A 25,383-nucleotide genomic window follows, 5' to 3' on the forward strand; every position below is an offset into this window, starting at 1 on the left:
CCACATCTGCAAGGCCTCATTGATACTAATTGTTAGAAATGGGGGTCTCTAGTTGGCAGAGGTAGGTACCTTTGTCCAAGTTGGGATCCTTCGACATTTCTAAAATAACGCCTCCTCAATCCCTCGGTAGCTTGGCACAAGTAATCAGGCTTTTTTCAGAGGCACTGTGTAAAGCATTTGCACCTACAGTAAAACAGTAAAAATACTACAAAAGCACATCACGCCAGTTTAGAAAAATATCCAATATTTTTATATATCCAAAATAAGACTAAAAGTATAAAAATCCAACATACAAAAATATATACTTTGCAAGATATCCTTAAAATTGCAGAAATACCTCAAAAACACAGTTCGTATGAGTTTGTAGCTCCGTCCTGGGATACCTCAATGCTGAAAGCAACAGAGTCTAACAGTTCCAGCCGCCCGCATTGGTACGGGCCAGTGAAAGCATGGACAGACTAGGTAACAGTACCTTTCTCATTGCGGCTGGCATGTTGGTGCGAGCCTGTCGTGGCAATCATCGCGGTTGTGTTGCAAAATGTAAGCGGTGCAAGGCGCAGTGTCTTCTCGATGTGCTGCAGGCAACAAATCAGTAACGATTGTACAGACGCTGTCGATGAAACCAAGGCTTATGGTACAGCGTGAGGCGGTGCTGGCAGGTTGCGGTGCAAGCAACAGAGCCAGTTGGCGGGACCTGGCATCGGTCGGCCCAGACTGCTGTGTGAAACGAGGCGGTGCATCTGAGTCTTATGATCAGTGCTCCCAGCCACGATGTGGTTACGGGTGTCGAAGTCAGCAGCAGCGATGGTGTCGGTGAGACCAGGATGGCAATGGGAAGTGAGGCGGTTCCCACAGGTCACAGTGCAAGTAGTGTGCTCAGTGGCAGCGGCGTGGGTCATCGTCATCGGTGAGACCAGATAATGGTGCAAGATTTCGACGGTGCCTTCTACAGTGCTGTCAGGACACAGAGCCAGCGACGGAGTCGATGACGTAGTCAGTTGCATTTCCCTTCTCTGTGGCAACTGAAACAGCGGTTCCAGGAGCGGTACCCAGAGGTTGGTGATGTCTTTGCAGTGCCTGAGACTTCAGAACAGGAGGTAAGCTCTACTTCTGGCCCTTGAATATACTCAGCACAAGTAAAAGTTCAGTTGAGTCCTTTCACTGCCCAAGGCAGAAGCACAACTGCAAGCCAACCCAACAAAGCAACAACTCAGCACTGGGGCAGTGCTCCTCCTATTAGCTTTTCTTCTTGGCAGGTTCCTTGACTCCAGCAAGTTCGAAAGTTCTGGGGTCTGGGACCCAATATTTATGCTCACAATCCCTTTGTTCTCTCGGGCAGAGAGTGTCGGTGCTTAGTCCCAACCAGTTCTGTCCCATCTGTTCCAGCTTTCTGGCAGGAGGTGGAGACAGCATTGTAGAAGGCAGACCAGGCCCATTCAGGTGAAAGGAAATCCCCTCCTCCTACTCTAAATGCAGCCCGGGTCTATTCAGCCCAGCCCTGACTCATCCAGACTCTCTGGATCCATTGCACATTCCCAGCCTCTGTCACGCCAAAGCCAGACAGTCAATCCACAAACCCAGCAGAGGCACACATGATGGCTAAGCAAAAAAGCACCTACTTTCTAAAAGTGGTATTTTCAAATGGAAAACATAAAAATCATCTTTCCTAAAAGATGCATTTTTACATTCTAAGTCCAGGCATACTAAACTCCATTTTCTGATCTTGTCCTATCGGGAATTAATTCTCATAAGATGTTATCAGTAAAACTCCCATTCTTTCCTATGGGACAGACAGCCTTGCAGTGGTGAAAAATGAAATATCCCGTAATTCACCACCAGGACATGTCACACACACAAGTACATGTCCTACCTTTAACATACATAGCACCCTGCCCTCAGGGGTACCTTAGGCCAACCTTAGGGGTGGCATATGTAAGAGAAGGGAAGGTTGGGGCCTGCAAGTGGGTGCAGGGCTACTAGTATCACTTTACAAGGTGCTTCCCAGTGAATCAAATATGCCAATCATGGAAACAACAATCCATAATAACAATTTACAACAGGAGCACTTGCACTTTAACACTGAACAACAGTGAGAAAGTGCACAGAGACACTACACCAGCAAAAACAGAGGCAAAACCAGGAGGTCAGAAAGCAAAAAGACAGGGGAAACACGCCAAAAGATGGCAAGTCTAAGAGATTTCCCCACCAGCTGAAAGTAAGGAGAACTACCCAACCTCCTGGGGGTTCTCTTCACTAAGGCGGAAGAACCTAGACGGACCATAGGCATTGGCGTGTTCTGTGCCATGGCGGTGTTCCACCGTAAACTCCATTCCCTGTAGGGAGATGGACCACTTCAACATGATTGGGTTCTCACCCCACATTTGCATCAACCACTGGGGCCTGTGGTCTGTCTAAACTCAGAAGTGGGTCCCAAACAGGTAGGTTCTTAGCTTCTTCGGTGCCCAGACTACAGCAAAAGCTTCTCTTTCTATGGCACTACACCTCACTGGGGAGTAGTCTCCTGCAAAGGAAGACTACAGGCTGATCTAGGCCCTCTTTGTTCAGTTGTGAGAGCACTGCTCCCACACCACGCTCTGAAGCCTCATTCTGCACTACAAATTCCTTGGAGAAGTTGGATGCCTTGACAACGGGGGCGCTGTGCACATGGCTGCCTTCAGGGCATCAAAAGCTTTCGGGCAGGTCTCAGTCCAGATCACCTTCACCTTCGTCAGCTTTGTTAAGGCGGCAACATAAACAGAGTCGAAACCGGGAGGTCAGAAAGCAAAAAGACAAGGGAAACACTCCAAAAGAATCCACGTCTAATACAAACCAAACAGGATTCTTTCCAGACAGGACCTGCAGCGATAATTAAAAATGTCTGCTTCCTGTAATTGACAAGACATCACCTGTATGCACACTGTGGTAATGATCGATGTGGAGAAGGCACGTGTTCAGTTGCACTGGCCCTTCCTATTTCAATTCCTGAACAGATTGGGTGTAGGACCCCGCTATAAGAAATGGATAGATAGCAGTTACTGCCAGCCCACCACCCGGGTCAAGGTTAATGGCACCAGCTCCAATGCCCTTACTATCTGCAGAGGAACATGGCAGGGTTGCCCCTGTTCCACTTCTCTTTACTCTTTACACGGAACGTGTTGAAAATGTTATTTTATGTTGGCAGAGTATGCATCCTTTCCAAGCAGAAGCCACATTCCTAGTCTGAGTAAGTCACTACACAACCTAAATTATCCTGTGCTCACCTGAGGTGTATTTGTATTTGTATTTTTTGTTCTTATAGAGCGCAACTGTCACCCAACGGGTATCCTGGCACTTAGACTGAGATGGTAAAGAGACTTTTAACCAGCCAAGTAACCACAGACAAACCAAACAGAAATGCAGAGGCCAGCCAGGAAGTGCAGAATTAGGAGATCAAGGGCTTCTCCCTAGGGAAAAGCCAGGTTTTCAGGCTGTGCCTAAAATCCATCAGAGAGTTAGCCTGTCTAATTTTCAGAGGAAGATCATTCCAGCACCGCAATGCCACTGTACTAAAGGCCCTGCCCCCATCCTGGCCTTCTTAACCCTGCCAGTAGTTAACAGAGAAGCATTTGAAGAGCGTAGAGTCCTTTGAGGCTTATACCAGGACAATTTCTCCTGCAGGGAGATTGGGCCGAGGCTGTGTGCCGCTCTGTAAACAATGCATAGGGCTTTAAACCTAACCCTTTCCCTTATAGGAAGCCAATGGAGCTCTTGTAACGCCAGCGTGGTTGAAGATCCACGTTTCTTATTCAGCGCCAATTTGGCTGCCATAGACTGGACCCTCTGCAAGCTCTGGAAGATGTAAAGAGGAGCTCCCAGGTACAGAGAATTGCAGTAGTCCAGCCTGCTCAGGATGATACTGCGTACCACCAGAGGTCTTTTCTCCTCTGGCAGAAGAGGTAGAATCTGTCGTAGGGCTTTCAGGAGAGCAAAGCAAACCCCCACTGTTTTTTTAGCTTGAGAGGCCATTTGAAGATTATCGTCAAACATAACCCCCAGATTCCGCACTGTTGTCACAGGGACAATGGGTTCCGCCTCTGGGCCAGTCTGAGGTCAAAAGGCATGTCACGTACTCCTGCAGAGGAACAGTAGATCACCTCTGTCTTTCCTCCATTAAACTGCAGGGAGTTAGCCCTAAGCCAGTCCGAAGTCTGGCGCATACATATCTGGAAGTCATCCATAGTCAAAGCACCCTTTCCCTCCAATGAGAACACCAGTTGGGTGTCGTCTGCATAATTGACCAAGTCGACCCCATGCGACTTGATTATAGAGATTAATGGCTGCAGGTAAATATTAAGGAGGATGGGGCTAATGGCCGACCCCTGAGGGGCCCCATGCTCCACCAAGGTCCTGCTGGAGGTGAAGGGAGACAGGGTGACCACCTGTTGTCTCCCTGTAAGATAGGATTGCATCCACCTCATGGAACGTCCCTTAATTCCCAGAAGCTCCAATCTGTTCAACAGAATTCGATGGTTAACCGTGTCGAATGCGGCAGACATATCTAAGAGGACCAGTACTGATGAAAGGCCTCTGTCAGCCCGCATCCGCAGATTGTCTAGCACGGTGACCAGAGCTGTCTCCGTTCCATGACCTGGCCGGAAGCTAAACTGGCTCTTATCCAGAAGATGGAACTCTTCAAGATACCCTGAGAGAAACCTACTCACTACCTTTTCAAGAATTTTTATAGGAAAAGGCAGCAGGATAATAGGTCTAAAACTAGTGGGATCTCCTGGGTCCAGAGATGGCTTCTTTAGTAAGGGAGTTGTAGTGAGTTCTCTCTGAATACGTACAGGCATTGTTAAGTTAGCATAACCACGTTAGATGTTAGAAAGCCATCTTTTTGCTTTTGCACACGGCACTGCGTTTACATGTTATTTCTTAAAACAAACTGCTGACTCGAGACTTGCTTCACACAAGAGCAATCTGTTGTTACCATCCCAAGCTCTGCGCAGCGACCTTGGTCTGTACATGGTGTGACAAACAGTCTGGGTTATTACACAATGCATGTTTTTCACTTTAGGTTGATCGGCCCACTATTTAGCCATAACACACGCGCAGCTGCAAATGCCTGAAAATTAGTGCTTTTAGTATCACAGACATCATGTTTATTATTCAGACCGAAGACGAGCCTTCCTGCGAGAAGACTCCTGATGCTCCTGTGATGTGATTTCACTAAGCTGATCTTTGAGGTATGGGGTCCCCTATTCAAGCCTAAGAGACCTTCTATTAGCATAATAATAATATTAGCTTCTTAGTAAAGGGAAGGTGGTAGTATCCACTGTCATTATAATATGATCACCCCTTTTATATTCTATGGTATTGTAACTATGTTGCTGGTTTTGATATTAATCATTTGTCTGCTTGTATTAGCCAAAGTACTGCATCTTAGGACACGTGGTCTATAAAAATAAACCCCTTTTATTTACAACGTGTCTCTGTTGATTATTGTTGTGGACTGATGTGAGAATAATATACGAACAGGTATTTCCGATTCCCACCATTCCTGAGTATGTACTGAGTCGCTTGTTCTGGGTTGTCTATTCATTGGGACCGCCGAGCTAAATCTCGGATAACGAATGGGACACTTATGCTAGCCGGATACTGGGTTCTGGGTTCTGAGGTGAGTTTCTGGTACACCACAATTCACTGAGGTCCTGGGGTTCTTCGCATAGTTCTGTGTATCAGCAGAATCCCTGCAACATGGCGCACCTAACGTTTGGTCTATGAGTTGAAACGCCTTAGTAGTGCTTACATTTAGTCCACAGCACCCTCATTCTTGTTTCCGGATAACAAGTCTGACGGATTTAAACCTACCTAGTTCTATTGATATAGGTTCTTTCAAGCTTGATCATTAAAAAGGTTATTGAACCCTTGTGCTACTAAATACTTGAAGTATAGCTTGTCCTTATGGCAGTAGACATTGCGGCGCACAGCCGTGCAGCTCTGAAACGTCATTTGACGCAGTATGGGGTGCCGGACACGGGCATGGACGTCATCTTTGTGGTGGGAGCCGATGCGGCTCACCCGTTTGAGTTGTTCTATTCCTGGGTGACGATTCCGGCAGTCAGTGGGGATGACGATACCTTTCATTCTTACACTGCTACTGCCGTGCCTGCTAACTATGCGCCGTATAGGACACAGGAGATACCAATATCTGCTTGGCAACATCAGATTTGGTTTAATGGCGCCCTCCCCCATGTGGTTATACCGCCGAGAATGGGCCCTTTATCAATTGCAGGGGCCACTTGGCCGGTACTAGCCGGATTTACGCCTCATCCCCGTTACCTCACGGTGACGGTGGCTGAATTGCGTGTACTACACACTGCCCTTATATCAGTTTATAGGGCGTTGGTGCAGTATGTGTCGCGCACTGTACAGGCGGGGGCGCCTGTTAGTGCGGGACAACCTAGTGATCGTCACGCGGTGGTCATTAGTCCTGTTATGGTCAATTCTGTTGTGGGCAAGCGCCCCCTCACAAGGGATGATTATCCTTTTTGGCTTGCTGAAAAATTTGACCAAATAGAGGCGGTTTATCCGCATACAACTCCTTTGGAAAAACACAGGATCCTCACCATTAGTTTGCCTAAAGACTTAGTTCCCCATATAGATGATTGTGTATCCTGGGGTAAGATTTTTGCTGCGACGTACGCGCAGTGCTTCGGCACTCCGTCTATGTTACAGCTGCCCTCCATAATTAAACAGGTTCAAGAGGACCATGGAGCGGAGTCTGCGATAGAATTGGGGATGCGGCTCCTCGGAGATTTTGGCCTGGTGGCTACCATGATAATGGGAAACCTTAAGGGTGATGCGTTGCACTTTCAGGTTCGTAATGAACTGAAGAAAGTTGCTGAAGAGGACAAGCCGCAGGAATTTGCAAAAATAATTTCAGAAGCATATCGCGATTTGGGTCGTAGCTCTTTAGGAGTTAAGCCTGTGATCAAAAATCCCGATTCTAAGCAGCAGGGTAAGGCAGAAACTTTTGGTAAGGATGGTCGGCCAATTTTTCCAAAACAACCTTGGCGGACTAAACAACAGGGAAAGCAGCAGCAGCAGAAACAGGGCTCTCGGCCTGCCTCTCCCGTTCAGTCAAGTAGTGAACGCACTTATGATCTGCGAGATCGTGCTACTATTAAGTCTCCTGATAGATTTCAGGTTTCTGAACCGCGCTCTCCTCGTTCTTCACAGGAAACATCGGCTACACAGTCTGGTGGTGGAGGCGGTGGCAAAGGTCGGGGTGCTCCACAACAGCGTGACCAACCCCGACAGACTGAGGGTAAAGGCAAGCAGGACGAGTTTGCTCGACAAAGACCCCCGTTTCAGAAGAAGAAAGTGGCGGCTCTGACGGCAAAATATGCCTCAGATAGTGCGGACACAGCTTCAGAACCGGACATGGGCGCTGACGCTACTGGACAGCGCGGCAGAAATTACCATAGTCCGTCAAGCTCTGCGTCCATTTCTGGCGGCGACAGCAACTGATGTATTGGTTACTGTTGAAACAGCTGACACCAGAGTGGCTCCCCCTGATAGACTTTATGAAATAGTCTTATTAATAGAGGGTGACATACAACGTACTATAAAAGGGATTTTTTGGGATAATCTGACCACCACCTATGATATCCTCCTAGCGGAGGCAGATTGGCCCCCGGCCTTCATTTTGGAAGCTCCTAGAGGGGAGGAGAAAATCCTCCCGTCCTTTGCGCACACGGTGCCTAAGGACCAAGCTGAAATGTACGCTGGTGAGTGGGCGCTGGCGCTTGCGCCAGCGGTATATCGTACTCAAGTGGGTTGGGACCGGTTGTCCCCCTGCCATGAGATTCCATTGCGGTCTATGCCCCAGCCTCAGCCCCAATATCCCATGCGTCGTGAAGCTAGACCTCACGTCGCGGCGATCCTTGAACAATTGGAATATCAGGGTGTGATTGAAACTTGTGTGTCCCCTATGAATAACCCTTTATTCACTGTAACGAAGCCTGACGGCTCGTACCGTTTAGTTTTGGATTACCGGCACCTAAACTCCCATTGCCGGACCTGCGCGGTACAAAATACACATAGCTCGGCTCTAGTCGACAGTCTCGTGCGTAAACGGTTTAAAACGACACTTGACATTTCCAATGGCTTTTTTAGCCATAACCTGTCCACACTGAGTAGCCAGTGGACAGCGTTTACTTCGGGCGGTAAACAAAAACAGTTTACGAGATTAGCCATGGGCTACAAAAATAGCCCTGGCGTCTTTTCCGCTCGCGTGGTTTCTCTCTTAGAAAGAATAGACCCCGAGGCATACTCCTATGTTGACGATATCTACCTCACGGATGACGAGCTGTTGCCGCATCTGTCTCGAGTCGACAATATTGTAGTGAGTTTTGCTGAATATGGCTACAAATTCAATTTTGCGAAGTCTCACATCGCGGAATATACAGTGTTGTTTTTGGGCTACGAGCTCAACAATGAAGGTAAGGGGTTAGCTCCCCACTTTCTGGAGAAGTGCGCATGCTTGAGTGCGCCAACGACACTAAAGAAATTACAATCTCTGCTGGGCTTTCTGAATTTCGGCCGTACGTACATTCCTGATTATGCCCAGCGTATCAAGCCGCTTTTCGCCTTGGTACAACCCACATTTTCGAAGTCTAGCTGGCAGCTGGAACATTCTAAAATTTTACAGTCTTTACAGGCTGACCTTCTTGCTTCACAATATTTGCTGACACGTGATAACCGCACTAACCTGGTGATAAGAATAGTGCCAGGCGCCGTGGGTTTCACGTATTTGACATTTAATGAGGGCGATACAGTCCCCATTGCGTACAAATCCCACTTGTACACCTCTGCTGAATTACGTTTTTCCGCGGTCGAAAAAGTTCTGACTGCTGTATAGATGGCGATCCTTAAAGAACGCGCACTGTCACATGGGAAACAGATTCTGGTTGTAACACCCTATCCTGCCTTAGAAGCGGTGACAAAGGCAAGTGTACCAAATTCTAAAGCTTTGCATCCTCGGTGGATACAATGGGCCACAACACTGACGTCGCCAGACGTCACCTACATCTTTGATGCCTCATTACAGACTCAAGAGTTCTTGCAGTATGAATTCGTTCATCCGGCTCCTCTGTCTTTGCGCCCGCTCGAAGAATACCATTGTGTCATATACACTGACGGGTCTGCGCAGCCCGCAATTGGATCAAAGCACGCCTACTCAGCGGCTTGCGCAATTGTCGTAGGTACTTTCGTAAATGGTGAATTCCAATCTGATGCAGTGCATACGCAGTCATTGGGCGATTGTACCGCGCAATTGGCGGAGCTTCGGGCTCTAGTGCTTGCACTGGAGTTTGCTGATCCCCGAGTCACTACTCTAATTGTGAGTGATTCTTTCTACTGTGTCCAGTCCTATAATGACAATTTACACTTCTGGTCTCAGAATGACTATCGAGACACAAAAGGTGGCACAATTAAGCATAAAACGCTTTGGGTTCGAGTGGCAGACTTTAAGGAACGTCTCCCTCTCGTGAATGTTATTCACACTCTTGGTCACCAGCGACTTGGTGTCCATGCTGTCGGAAACAGCTTGGCTGACGAGGCAGCTAAAACAGCAGTGGCTACATACTTAGTGGCAGCAGTTACTAGATCAAAAAGTAAGATTGATGATGACATCTTGGCAGCTATTGCTGCTACAGAAAAGGGAGGCGATTACCCGAAGGGTTTTCCTTCTCGTTACATTTACCATTTAAGTCCTGATAATGTCCCATTAGTGAGGATTAACGACGTTGGTGACAGAATTATTCCCAACGCGGACTGCAGACCCGCACTGATTCTGGCTGCTCATGAGGGGTTGGCGTCTGCCCACGCCGGAGTGTCAGCCACAATATCTCTGCTACAACAACGTTACTGGTGGTTTGGTTTATATAAACAAGCGCGCGCTTATGTTCTTGATTGTGACATTTGCCAACAGATTAAACCTTCTACTGTTGCGCGCCCATCACAAACACAGTTGTATATATCCAATAAACCATTTGGTTGTGTTTATTTGGATCACTGCGGTCCTTTTTCTTCTGATACTGCGTACAAGTACATCTTGGTTGCAGTGGATTCGTGCACACGTTTTCTGTGGGTATGGCCACAAAGGAGTGCTGACTCGCGGACTGTCATCAGAGATTTGCGTGTCTTTGTGGGAACCTTTGCGTGTGGTACCTTCCATTCTGATCAGGGCCCTGCGTTCGCCTCTAAGGCTTACAAGGAGGCTATGAGAGGTTTGGGGGTCCTAGTCAAATTTTCGTCCCCCTACCGACCTGAGGGTAATAGTGTGGTGGAGCGAATGAACCGTGACTTAAAGCAATCATTGACAGCCCGTGTTTTAGGCACAGGCCGGAACTGGCTAGCCCATTTGTATAACGTTCAACGTGCACTTAATAATCTCCCTAGAAGGTCTCTGGGTGGGCGGACCCCGTACATGATGCTCTTCGGAATCAGAATGTTTGTACCAGACCTTGATGGTCTAGACATGGCGGCGTCGACCGCACCCTTTGACGTAGATGATCACTGTGCTGTTTTACAGACTCTACAAGAAGCCAGAGACACTCTATCGAAGGAACACATGCCCTCCACATCTGATGTTGAAGTTCAGGTTCCGGTAGTCGGCTGGCTACCCCGAGTTGGAGATCTGGTCCGTGCGTAGGTGGAGAACAAGAAGGAGTTCGGCCCCTCTTATCGTGCACCAGTTCCAGTGCTTGGAGTGCAGGGTACAAGAACAGTCATTTTACCTCCGCTTCCTGGTCGCAAAGAAAACAGGTACATCTCTATTGACAATGTCAAACTTCAGCGAGTGGCCGATACTTCTTAGCATGACTCCAGCACTTTCATGCCAGACGATGCAAAGAAATTCAATGTTGACTCTTGCTTCTAACACCTTGCCTGATGTTGCCATCGAGATGCAATCGGTTACTGATCCCTTGTTGATACCATCGGCTGGTGGTTTGCCCGAAGAGACTGAGTATGCTTATCCTACACGTGGTCCCTCGCCTGTTTTACAATCTACGGCGCTTGGACAGTCCCGTTTCTCCTTTGACACTAACTCGTTGCCCTCAAGCCCCCCATCGAACGTTGCTGTTTTTTTCTGCTGGTTTAAGAGACATTTTTTGATTGCCCCTTGGACATACATTTGGCTGTTGCTTTTCAGTATTTTTTTGTTTATGTCCATTGGGTTCGTGATAGTTTTTTTCCGTCTTGTGGATGGCCACTATCTGACTGAGAGATCGACAATTAGACTTATCAATGGAACTTTGGCCCCCCACTCCTCGTCCCACATCATGAAGAGGGACCAGACTTTTGTGAATATTACGGCCTGGCCCGTCTTGGATGGAATCGCATGGGATGCTGTTAAATTCCAAATTCATGGGCCTACAGAGGTCATTAATGTACCTAATGTATTTCGTGTTTCTATGGGTGATGTGGTTAGGCAGAACATACGTTCGGATGATTGGGATGTACACGCCATTGAATCCCTGTTTTCTGATTTGAAATATTATGCCGCTTTTGATGCTGAAGATTTATACGAAAATGCGGCTAATTATGCGGAACAGTATTGTTTTCAACATTATGGCAATCATTTCCTGCATAAAGCAAATACATTTAGAAATTTTGTAAATTTTACCCAATGGGAACACTGTCCTACTCCCGAATTCGGAAGTTCACAAACACTAGTTAACAAGTATTCATATTTTACGGATTTCAGTGTTTCCAACCCGGCAGCGTTTTATTTTAAGGTGCTGCCTGAGTCTGCCGCAAAGGTTAGACTGACACACACGAAGCTACTTTATTCTAAGTCCTTTATGGACGAGTTGTCAATCAAAGGTTATGATGTATGGAAGGCTACTATTGATCTAAAATCGGTTTGGGGTTCCAAGCCGTGGCAGGTACAGGGTACAGAGGCTTTACATCGTGCCTGTCTTATACCAAATCATATTTTATTTTTGAATTCATCCATCTTCCAAACCACCTGTTTTGGATTGGCTACTTCTAAACAATTAAAATCACCTTCTGTGCCGGATCTGGGCGCTTATCCCAATTGGGATAACCACACAGATCTGTCCCTTGCTGCTTTGCACTCCTTAGTTTCAAATACATCTTTCAATATTTCGAAAGTTAATGGTGAGGGTTGGTTAATTTGGCAAAGCAGTTCAGATATCTGTCAACGACGTTTTCTGGGACTGAAACCGGGGTATACTCAGGAACGCGTAGACCCTCGGTTTGAGTCGTCACATACTGTAACTACATACTCTGTGGGCAAGTTATGTCAATCTTGGCTGCGACATTCCTCTTTGGCGTCTGTCAAAGTTCATTTATCACAATTACATGACAAAATAGATTTGAATGATTTTGTTAAGGGTCCTGTGGGTGGCAGAACCAAGAGGTGGGCGTATGCTATTTACAACGAAGTCTGGAAGTTGTCACAGATTGAGGCGGCTTCCAGATTGAGGGCTATTGACCAAGCCAACATGGAAAAGGTTTTAGCCGTTATAGATAACAGCATTAGCACTCTCTCTTCTAGGATTTATACATTAGATAATATTGTTTCATCAGTAGTTGATATTGTGCATGATGATATGTCTGTGTTGTATCATGGTCAAAACCAGTTGCGTTCTGTTATGCAGTTTGCTTGGACATTGCAGACTTTAAAGGCAGGGAGAGTACCTTGGGACTATCTTAACACTACATCGTTATTCCTTCCCTTTAACCTTACTGACAAGCAGCGATTTATGTCCATGAAGGATGCTACATATTCATTGTTACATATTGAAAAATTAGAACCATTGCCCTTTTCTGTAGCGGAGATCAATTCGGCTACGTGGTTAGTCCACGGATTGATAACTCTCCCTTTTGCGCTTTTTAAGTTTACGTCTTGTATGAAACATTATGCTTTGGGTAGATATGAACCGCTGGGCACCGCTTTCATACATGAGGTTTGGTCCCTCCCCTTTACGTATAGATGTACTAGGGACGGGACTGAGGTTTATTTGAAGGGCGAGGAATGTACCACGTCACCTGACCATTCCTTGGTATGTAGGCACATTCAATTACACGGCGCATGCAATGTACAAGCACCGAACTTAGCATGCATCCTACGGGGTGTCCCAGTGCCTGTGATTACGCCTTCTTTCACACTGCTTGCTAACGGTAGTTATTTGCTTTTGAATAGTGAAGCTTGCTGTGGGATGTTAGTGGGAATCCCGTATATAGTAACTGTCTCGCAGAAAGTGGTCTGCTGCAATAATGTTCTCTTTCCACCCCCGCATGGGCGGCTGGATGCTTCCATCTGGCCTTCGATCCCAACCTTGAAAGCAGAGTTCAACAAGTTGAGCAGAATAAGAGCCCTATTGTCCCAAAAGGAGGTGTCTTTGACTTCATCTCGTGAAACATTCGACCTTCACGTTGCTAATACGCGCACTGAGGTACAGGCGCTTCTGAATACTGACCGCCCCCTGCATTTCGGCTCTTTGATCCAAACTATTTTCAATGCCTCGTCCACGACCGGCCTGGCTCATTTTTTTAAACTTGTGGGCTCGGGTCTCGTGACCTCTTTCCAAACTATTTTTGGTGTGGTTCCGGGCTTTTTTCATTCCCTTTTCTCGAGCATCTTTGGAGGTGTTCCGCTGCTTCTGGCACTAGTGGCGGGCGTGCTGCTTTTCCTTTTCATACTACGGAATGGCTGCTCCTTCTGTGCCACACGTGCACCTGTCCCGCCTGCATCTTCTTCGGGATAGGATGCTTGACTTTTATGGAACTCTGCCATTGGCGACATTAAGCCTGGCATATGGATTATCCTTCCGGTATTGCTACTTCACCTGCGTGCAGCCTGTGCTTCACTGCCTGGATTGCCCCTTTGAATGGCCTTTGGATTTGTGCTTGACCAGCCTGGTGTCTCCGGTGCCGGATTTCGATCGACTAATGAGGCCCTTAGTGTCTCACGAGTTGACCTGTTCTGGTGTCCGGATAATGGCTTGTGGAGCAGCACATGGGATCCTGGGTAATTGGGACATCTCTACAGCTGCCTACAACTTCTTGGCTATGAGCTATTTGGAGGAACATTCCGGGTGCCCTCTGATCGTGCTGGAAGCTCCGCTGATTGAAGAACACGTGTGCTCCTTTTCGTTGATGGATTGGATGGCTGAGACTTTCGCTGGCCCTGCAAATGATTTTTTGTTGGAAGCGGTTGCCACATATGCTGCTTATACATTCATGGATTGACTGAACTATCGTCCTTGGCGCCTGTCGCTCCTGGACAGCACCCTGCCGCGGCATTTACCTTTTTTTTCTTTTTTTTTTGCTTTCTCCCTGATGGTTGTTTTGAGTTTTTTTAATTGATTATATTTTTTTCCGGACACCACAGTTTCCCCTTTTGCTTCTCAATTTTTTCCGTTTCAGACTTTAACTCATGCTGAACCTTTGGATTGGTTACGCCTTGTTCTGCTCTGACGAAACTGAACTCTGCGTTCTCTCTTTTCTTGCCTACTAAATAGTGCTTCGATCAAGGGGGCGTGTAGTGAGTTCTCTCTGAATACGTACAGGCATTGTTAAGTTAGCATAACCACGTTAGATGTTAGAAAGCCATCTTTTTGCTTTTGCACACGGCACTGCGTTTACATGTTATTTCTTAAAACAAACTGCTGACTCGAGACTTGCTTCACACAAGAGCAATCTGTTGTTACCATCCCAAGCTCTGCGCAGCGACCTTGGTCTGTACATGGTGTGACAAACAGTCTGGGTTATTACACAATGCATGTTTTTCACTTTAGGTTGATCGGCCCACTATTTAGCCATAACACACGCGCAGCTGCAAATGCCTGAAAATTAGTGCTTTTAGTATCACAGACATCATGTTTATTATTCAGACCGAAGACGAGCCTTCCTGCGAGAAGACTCCTGATGCTCCTGTGATGTGATTTCACTAAGCTGATCTTTGAGGTATGGGGTCCCCTATTCAAGCCTAAGAGACCTTCTATTAGCATAATAATAATATTAGCTTCTTAGTAAAGGGAAGGTGGTAGTATCCACTGTCATTATAATATGATCACCCCTTTTATATTCTATGGTATTGTAACTATGTTGCTGGTTTTGATATTAATCATTTGTCTGCTTGTATTAGCCAAAGTACTGCATCTTAGGACACGTGGTCTATAAAAATAAACCCCTTTTATTTACAACGTGTCTCTGTTGATTATTGTTGTGGACTGATGTGAGAATAATATACGAACAGGTATTTCCGATTCCCACCATTCCTGAGTATGTACTGAGTCGCTTGTTCTGGGTTGTCTATTCATTGGGACCGCCGAGCTAAATCTCGGATAACGAATGGGACACTTATGCTAGCCGGATACTGGGTTCTGGGTTCTGAGGTGAGTTTCTGGTACACCACAATTCACTGAGGTCCTGGGGTTCTTCGCATAGTTCTGTGTATCAGCAGAATCCCTGCAACAGAGTAACCACTGCCAGCTTCCATGCTTCAGGCACCACCCCTTCCTCCAAGGATTGGCAGCATATCTGCCACATCCGGGGAAGCAGTGCCTGTGCATGCTCTTTCCAGATCTTGTTAGGTAAGGGGTCTAGCGGAGACCCTGACCTCACATTCTGTGCACAGCTGTTAAACAGCTCATCTGTAAGGGGTGTAAAGTGCTCCAAAGAGGTTACCACCCCTGGTTCTTCCACAGGCCTATGACCATGAGTGTTTTGGGGGGAAGCGTCACACAAAGAAAGCCCCCCTACAATTTTTGAAATTTTCTCCTCAAAATGGGAGGCAATTTTATCACATAGTGCCTGCGAGGCCACCACTTTATTTCCCAGACTAGTGGGGGTGGAGAGGTCTCTGACGATCTTAAATAGAGCTCTGGCACTATTCGATGATGACAGGAGGGTATTGGTAAAAAAGTCTGCCTTGGCTTTAACAATCAGCTCCTTGTACTGAGGTAGCACCCCTTTGAAAGCCACTTTGTCATGTTCAGCGTAGTGCCTGCGCCATTTCCTCTCTGCCAACCGACAGGACCTGCGTGTAATACTCAGCTCTTCAGTAAACCACGGTGTGGAATGTTTAATTTTGGCCTTCAGGCGCTTCAGAGGCACATGCTGATCCAGTACTTTGTGGATGTAGTTATGGTACGGACGATAGTTTGTACCCACTGACCCATAGGGGTCAAAAGGAGGCAGATTTTGAAAAAGCGGCTCCGTCCGACTTTTCATAAGTTTAGCCCAGTCTCTCCCCATGCGATATGTTTCAGGAGGTAGCCTAGTTGCTTCTCCACCAGGTATTCGAATCCGAAACTGGATAGGCGAGTGGTCAGTCCAAGTCTGAGGTAGAATGTTAATCACCTCAGTTTCATTACAGTCTGCAAACAGAAGATCCAGAATGTGCCCCCCTTGATGGGTGGGTTGTTGGACCAACTGATGCAGGTTGCAACTCTCACAGGTTTCCCTGAGATCTCTTAAGTGGCCGTCTAAAATACCATTCTCCCACAAATTATAATCACCCAGGAGCAGCATTCTGGAGTGTGTCAGTGACTGGGCCGCGATGACATCCAGGAGCGCCTGGTACTGAGTATTAGAGCTTGGGGGTCTGTATCTGACCATCCCAGTAAGGAGCCTCCCCCTCTGTTCTTGTAGGGTGAATCCTAATATCTCAATACTGTAGCTTGGCACTGAGCACTCAGGCTCAATTTAAGTGTCAATATGTAAAGTATTTGTGCAACACTTAAACAGTGATACCACCTCAAAAAGTCTCCACAACAGTTTAGATAAATAAAGTGAGACTTTTTAAATTAAACAAGATTAAAATGATGAAATCTAATATGTAGGAGTTATTCATTTTATAAGGAATTCATTTCAAAGTAGCTCTTAGAATCAAAAAGCTTAAAGGGTTAACTGGTCGTGCCAGACTGGGACAAAGTCAAGAGTTCAGGCCTGCGGATCTCTCCTGATTACGTTTCTGGAGTTTTTTATCCTTTTAAAGGATCCAATGTTATTGCAGTAAATCTGGCTCTAATAGACTTAAATCAGTCCTTAATGGCAGCTTTTGACAGTATTGCTCCACTCAAAAGCAGTGCCACTACCAAACAAAACCCCAATGCTCCTTAGTATACCACTGAGATAAGGCAAGAAAAATCCACTTGTAAAAAATGAGAGATGATTGCGACAGATCAAAATAAAAAATGATAAAGACTCTAATAAATCATCTATTTCTATAAATCACTGAAATATTAAGTTAGCTCGAAAGATTTACATCACAAAACCTGGAACAGGCAGGAAATTCATCAGAAGTAGTTTTTAAAGTCCTTAGTGATTTTGTCCTGCTGAACGTATCTCGACTGACAAGATGTGGAGGTAGAGTTTTTACCTACTTGGCCCCTTTTAATGGAAGAATGTACCTCTTCACCTTCATCTCTGTATGGGTTACAATGAATTTACAAGAATGTTTAAGACATTTCTGTTTTAACTAAGAAGTATTTTTTTACCTTAGGCTGTTTCAGTGCTGAGATACGATCCTGGGGCAGTTTGTGCACTATATTAATTAAGATAACACATAACCGTGATGGAGCATGGGCCGGAAATAGGGATCCTCTAACGCCCTCTGTACAAAAGTACCATGATCCTAGGTTCGTTCGAAAGAGGTGGGGTGCAGCAGAGCGATGCTTTGTAGAGACCCAATGCAGTAGAGACGATGTGAAGAGGGCAGTGAGCGAAGCTTCGGTTCTGGAGTGCAGCGGGTCCAAGTGCAATGCTGTGGCTCAGGTTCGATGTGCTGATTCAATTCCAGCGGCAGTAGATAGTATGTTGAGAGTACTCCAGCAGACCCCTAGGTCAATATCTTAGGGTCCACAACTGGGTTGGCACCTCTTAGCAGGACAGACTCATCAGTAGATGAGCCCAAGGGTTGGAAAAGGAGAGTTCTAAGACTTTTGTGTCCCTGAGACTTATTCAATAGGAGGCAAGCCAGCAAGCCATTGGAGTCACTTTGGGTTCAAGTGATGCAGGTCCAGTCCATCTCACCCAGGCAGAGAGTACAGAAAGACACAGCAAGGAAAGGGTTCAGCAAACAGCAGCTGTAGCAGAGGGCAGTTAGCATCACTGGGTTTTCTCTTCTTCCCAGCAGAGTGGTTATAGGTCCAAAAGTATACTACCTTGGTACGGTCAGAGACCCAGTACTTATACCCAAATGAGCCTTTGAAGTCAGGGTAGGTTCAAAAATGGATCTTTGAAGTGCACAAGATTTCTTCCCAGCCCTGGATCCAGGTTATCAGTAGGGGGTAATCTGTCCTTTGTGTGGGGTCAGGCTACTACCTATTGAAGTGTAAGTATCAGCCCTTCCCTCCCTTCCTGCCCAGGAAGAGCCATCAAAATGCAGATGAATGTAGATGGGTACTCAGACACATCTAGCCCTCTTGTGCTAATGGCTGTCTAGAAGGAATGCACAAAGTGTATCTGTCACCAACCCTGGGTGTGTATTGAAGGAAGGCTGCAGACACACAGAGCTTAGATCAGACAAAAGGCCCACGGTCCAAAAGTGCCATTTCAAAAATAGTAATGTTAAATCCACATTTACCAGTAAAAGTATTTATCATTTCCATCCCAAATATATAAATCATAATGCAGCCACTCAGTTCTGATCAGTGTTTACAGCTTAAAAGTGTTTTAAGAAATTCCCAATGTTACCCTATTCAATGACTTAGCCTCACTCTAGTGAAAATGGATTGAGCGTTTTGTCAATACTAGAACAATTAAAACTTAAAAGTACATGCCCTAGCTTTTACTTACACAGCACTCTGCCATAGAGCTACCAAGGGCCTACCTTAGGATGACCTAGATGTAATAAAAATGGAGTCGATGGCTTGGTAAGTAGCTTTAACTTGCAAGTCAGAGTGGCAGTAAACTGCACACACAGGCCATGCAATGGCAGGCATGAAATATGGTTACTTATGTGGGTGGCACAATGTGTGCTGCAGACCCAATACTAACATTTCATTTATAGGCTCAGACACGTGCTACATTTTACTAGGGACTTATAGGTGAAGTAAATATGCCAATTGGGGATGAACCAATAATACCATGTTTAGGTGAGAGAGCACAAGCACTTTAGCACTGTTTATCAATGTTTAAGTATCCAGAGTGCTAAAGCCAGCGAAAACGGGCTCAGAAAATTGGGGGGAGGCAGACAAAATGTTGGTGGAAGATGCCCCCAAGGCTGTCAGGTCAAACAGATTCTCAGCCTGTTCAGATTCAAGGCCAACACCATATCACTGCAATCCCGATGGGAGGATGGGAACACAAAGACGAACTATATGTGGGTGATGTTATGGTGACCCTAACACTGACAGAGCCTAAGACCTGGCGGTCCAGTGCCCTCTCGTGGTTGTGGAAAATAACAGTGGTCAAAATTACACCTGCTGCTGCTAAGGCCACATCTCAATGTCCCAGCCAATCTAAAACACCTAACAGATGGGTTCATATGGGAAGGCAAGAAGCCATGGGTGGCAAAAAAGAGAAGGTACCCTGCAATGACTGGAGGCAGCCTTGGCATACCTCACCTACATAACTCCTATGTAGCGGCATAAATGAGACATGAGGTGGAAAGTTGACATCCCTCACAGAGAAGCATTGGTGCTTTATAGATCAGGGGGTAGACAGGATCCATATTTGGCTCCCTGAAATGCATAGACCTCCAGGAGTATACATAACTTCAGTGGTAAGAGCAACAGTGGACGCCTGGTATTCAGTGATCAAGAAGCCCCTCCACTCATACCCATCTCAACTCACACTGATTTTGAGCAAGCTGACCTTCCCATCTGCACAAGGAGGTAGGGAATACTAGGCATGGCGGGCAAACACACTCATAATCTTCAGTAAGCACACGTAATTATGCGACAAGGTGTGATTGCTAGTTTTTTTTTTTTTAATTTTTTAATATTTTTATTGACATTTTGTAAATAAAACATGGTATTAATAAAAGAATTTGAAGTGGTGCATACATGCTGTCTCTTTACAGTACTTATCAAGCGTGTGACAGTTGGTTTAAAAGATAGGTTACTTTGTACCCAACCTCGGACAATAACAGAATGGTTTACATAACATTTTGTACTAATTACTTCAATCACTTGTCTCAAGCTGCAAATCTGTTCGCGGGGGTTCACAGATATGCCCACGATAAGCATTCCACTTGCCCCATATTCAAGTCCATTTCTTGGGGCATCCTCTGTGGACATATACCGATTTTTCAAATACCATTATACGGTTCATGTCGCAACACCACTGGGAAAGGGCAGGGGCCTATCTGGAGCCCCAGCGTTGAGCCATATTGCGCTTCGCCACTGTCTTACCGAGTGTCACCCATTCCTGCATCATGTAGTTGAGATCTGTAGATTCCCAAATGTTAAGAATGCATCTCTTTGGTTCTGCTAGAACCGAGGTGTCCGTGACTTTCGAGATTGTACGCATAACCGCCCCCCAATGTGATTGCTCATTTTCAGTAATTTCGCATACTAAGCATATCGAGGAAATCCCCAAATTAAACCAATTATTCTGGCGGTATTGAATTTTCACCCAGGCATAATATGTTCCCAATATTTTTTAGTACTTCTCAAAATCTGGATTAATTTGTGAGATAGAATGACAAGATCCACACTCTATGGATAGATAACCTCTGTTTGGGGTTAGAGCTGTATTAATTCTGTTTCAGCACTCTTTTATCCCCATACCATGCTAAATTCCACGTACCACTTCCACTTCAAAAGACCTATGTCAAAAGAAATATTGTAGTAGTGTACTGGAATAAGGTCCTGCTAAGATGCCTTGATACTGATGAATGACTGTATTTGCTTCTCTAATTTTGGCTAATAGAATCTTAACTTTTGAGTTAGTGTATATTTATATTCTAAATATATTCATATTATTTTTCTTTCTGGCACAATTATGAATTTTTCAGCCTTCTCGTGATAGGACCTGAAAATTCTAGTCTGAACTGTGACTAGCTCCTAATATATTACTTTTTCCCCTGAATCTCTCTCCTTAATGGCCCCACAGTGAATCATCTCCAGTTTATTGTTTTCATATAGGTTTGTTTAGAGCACATTTTACCATCTAGGAATCATGTATCATATGTTGCCACTTTGACACTGGCATTGATAGAGTCCGAAATGACATATGTGGGTGCCGAGGTAAGATATTTAAGTAAAAGATGCCTAATTATAAGAGATTGTTCTTCCCTATACTCAACATCCTGGGGTACAGATTGATTACAAGTCCTCCTGGGTCTCACAATGATGGAATAATTCAACTTTAAAAATAAAGAAATAGGCTTATGCATGAGATCTTTGAGTGTAGTAATGTTTGAGACTGCCTCAAGATCACCTTATGAAAAAAAAAACATGTCTATGAGATAGTTCTGTTTGTTTGGATACTGCCAGTGACAAGCAGTCCTCCAGCATCAAAATCACTTCATTCAATGTGGCCACTCACACCTAGTAGTATCCCTATTTACATCCAAAAAACAATTGAGAAACCAGAAAATGTCACTGCTCCTCCCTTGATGATAGCTCTGTCTTTAAGAAGTTAATTAATGATTCAGTGGCAGCCGGCACAGCTCACGGGTGGCAGGGCGGGTGTGCGGGTGGGCACTGTGGGTCACATGTAAAAAAAAAAATAACACTTATCTTGCTGCCTGGTCCTGCGTCTCTGCTCCGGCTCTCCTGCGTCCAACTCCGGGAACAGGAAGCACAGCCAGGCTCCCCTGACCAATCACAATGCTGCAGTGCTGCGTTGTGATTGGTCTGAATGCCGTGATATGGCGCCCAGCCAGGGGCTGGAGGGGTGGGCATGTTCTCCACGCAGATTGTAATGTAGTTTCTATGGAGAACAGGGCTAGTGCCCATGAATGTTTTGGGCTGCCCGAGAGGGCCTGCCAAACAGTCATTGAGCACTTAGGAGGGTTCCACCATTCCTCCCCTGCTGTCCAGCCCCGCCCGCCCCCTCACACAAAGCTGCTACAGCAGGAGGACAAAATGAAAATAATAACATTTCATTATTATCATTTTATTTTTTCCTTTTTTTTACTGTTGCAGAGTTCTGGGGTGACGCTCCTCCGCCTTAGCAGAGGAACCACCACTGTCATAATTGCTCACAACAAATGTGGCCCTTACACCATCCATACTGCCATCATTGCCTGGCTTGTACAATTTGAACAGCGATCCAGCTACTTCCATTTTCAAAAGTTGATACCATCTTCCAGCTCGTTATTTCTCATGTTAACACATACTTTATAATCAAAAGAAAAATCAAAAGCAACATAAAATGTGGGAAGCTTTAATTGGCTGCGCGTTGCAACCCTGCCTGGGGATCTCCTTTCACTCAAACCAACTGGGCAATCAAACAATAAACACAAGCAACTAAATGTCTCATTGAATCTAACACTTGCACCAATTAAAATTGGAATTTCTTCTTTAACCTGAAACCCTGCTATTGGATTATTAGACACACACTGAAAATTAAAAAGAGGGATGTGATAGGCACATCCTAAGATCATCCCAGGACTTCAATCCGGAGACAAAGTAAAAAGGAAAGCTGAAAGATAAAGGCACAACAGGAGCTGCACATCAAGGCAGCACACTTCTGGCTCTAAATCAACACCTGCAGAACAAGTATCACTCACTGTTTGTTCCATTCTTTTCAGCAAGACACAATAAATAAAAGCTGCAGTCTCTCTTGTTCAAAGTAAAAGGAATGAATATAGTTTCATTCTTGCTGAATGAAAACTGTAGCCTTGGTTTGCAAATATATTCCATGTTATTTCCAATAATAAAATGTTGTTGCAATTATTTTAATAGACATTTTCAAGCACATTGCGTTTTTGTTAATTCTCCACATCTTCATTGATATTCTTCTCAATTTCTATGCCTATAAAACAGTGTCAAATTACTCTCAAACATTGTGGGTTTTCAGCTTCTGTATATGTGATGGGCAGTTATAAGGTTTTCTGTGCCAAATATGTTTTATTCTCCATGGGCTGGTCCAAAGATGTTTCTTTTGTACAGCGAGCCTGAAGGTGCAGCACTGGCTCACTTCGCCAGTCTTCAACCCAACGTGCACCACTTCCAAAGCCATCTCCAGGACCCTGCTTATCTGGCTACCAGTCTCAACATATTCAGTGGCTCTTGACATTCCTGCCGACGGGGTACTATTAGATTGGAGAGGAAGACGTGCAGAAAAGTATTAAACATCGCGAAAGGCCTTTTCTAGCTATGCACTATGATAAGGAAACAATGGGAACTAACCAACCCCACTTCCATTTAGGAAGTAGCTGAGGACGCATCTTTAAAGAACACTATACAACAATGCACTAAGAGTAGACTTCTCTACAGATCATTTTTGACTGCATCTTTGTATATGAAGCTGTCTCAAACTAAGGGCGCAATTTAGAGCTTGGCGGAGGATGTACGCTATCACAAGGTGATGGATAGCCCGTCTGCCATTGTGCAAGTGCTTTTTAGCCTATGGCACTTGTAATACATTAGATGGGCTACCCATCAGGTTTGTGGTGGATCATCCCATCCGTCAAACTCAAAATCAGGCCCTAGGTAACTTAGAGAAGGAAAGTAACAAAAAGTGTTTTTGTGACTCTGGTTAATCATAAACAAGGGCCCCCTGCAACGATAAGGTAGCGGGACAGGTAAAAAAAAAACAACAAAGGAAAAAACCCCTCTTACTATAATGCATTTAAGTATTTAAGCCAACACACTTTTTATATGCTCAGAAAGCTCATTCATTAAATAGCAATTGTCTTTAATCATTTTAAAGCTCCATTACTGTATAAATCAAAATATTGCATACTTTTATGTAAAAATTTACAACGAATATATAGTGAATAATAATCTGCACATAACAACACAAAAGATGTGTTTCTCTTAAAACCACTGCACCATGATCACTGCCATTCATCCAACACACCACATTCCTCATTCAGCAAATTTCAATGCAATTATCATAAACAATTATTTAAATGTGTTTTTTCTTCTTTTCTACCACCATTCCTTCAGTGGCTGTAGACAATATACATTCATTTAGTGGCTATAAACATAATATGCACGTTTCGGTGACAAGGGCCTTCGTAAGGATAGACACTTTTCGTTGGACCAAAACTGGTCGTCAAAAAACCTGCAGGAACACAATATCAGACAATTCTGAGCAATCACAAAATATAATATTTTATAAATTTAATTTAACCAGCTAATAAAGTCCTCCACGTCATGTGTCTCACAGTTTTAATGTTTATAACGATATGCATCAAATTCTACCTCATGCCGATGCTAAAGTGCAATTCCTACTTTGAAGGCATGATGGGGCATATTATCAAGCCAGGCGACAAAATTATCGCCGCTTTAGCGGCAGAAAACTGCCGCTAAAACGGCGATAATGGGCTTGATAATATGCTCTATGGAATTCCAATTGAAGCCCATGTTAAATGTGAAGGACGTCTAACCTGAGCTTCAATTGGAATTCCATAGAGCAGATTATCAAGCCCATTATCGCCGTTTTAGCGGCAGTTTTCTGCCGCTAAAGCGGCGATAATTTTTTCGCCTGGCTTGATAATATGCCCCAAAATTCTTAAAGTGGGTGTAGGCCCATCACCCATTCCATCACCACACCGTGCCATAAATATAATTCATGGAGCTGTCAGGATCCCCATATGTCACACCCTTCCTATATCTGGAGCTCTGCACTCTCTTCAAATCTAATTTTATACCAGGAATAGATAAACTGGACACACACTCACAATCTGAATTAATCGGGCACCCTGTGTCTCATCTGATTTTTCAGCTCAAGTATCTCAAATGTTCTCAAAAAACAACATATGTACCTGATTATAAAACACTGTAACATAGATACCCTAAATATATCTAGACCCACTTTAAACTACCTGGTTTTCACACCAATCTTCCACAATATAATACAAACACAAACTTTGCCGGTTTTTAACTTTATCAACGATCTTTTGTTTGGTTCCAGAGTCTGAAAAGGGATAAAAAATCCATGCAACCATTGATAGAGCCATCAAACTGGAGCATCTTGGAAAAAACATATTCCAATCGTCTGAACAAAACCTGACCTCTATGGTGCTAGACCGATGTGTACCTGACTTTCCCCTGATTCTACTTCCCAGTAACAGCCTCCAAATCACATATCTTATCCATGCTGTTCATATATCAATAAAAAGTGTCTTCCAGTCTTTACTGCCTGAAGACAGGATCAACCTTGTATATTTTGATTTATTTTGTGTCGGCAAACTTAAATGTGAACTTCCCCTTCGTCTGTTTCTCCACACAAATT

Source organism: Triturus cristatus, chromosome 8, assembly GCF_964204655.1.
Source record: "Triturus cristatus chromosome 8, aTriCri1.1, whole genome shotgun sequence".
In the NCBI taxonomy this organism is placed as follows: Eukaryota; Metazoa; Chordata; class Amphibia; order Caudata; family Salamandridae; genus Triturus; species Triturus cristatus.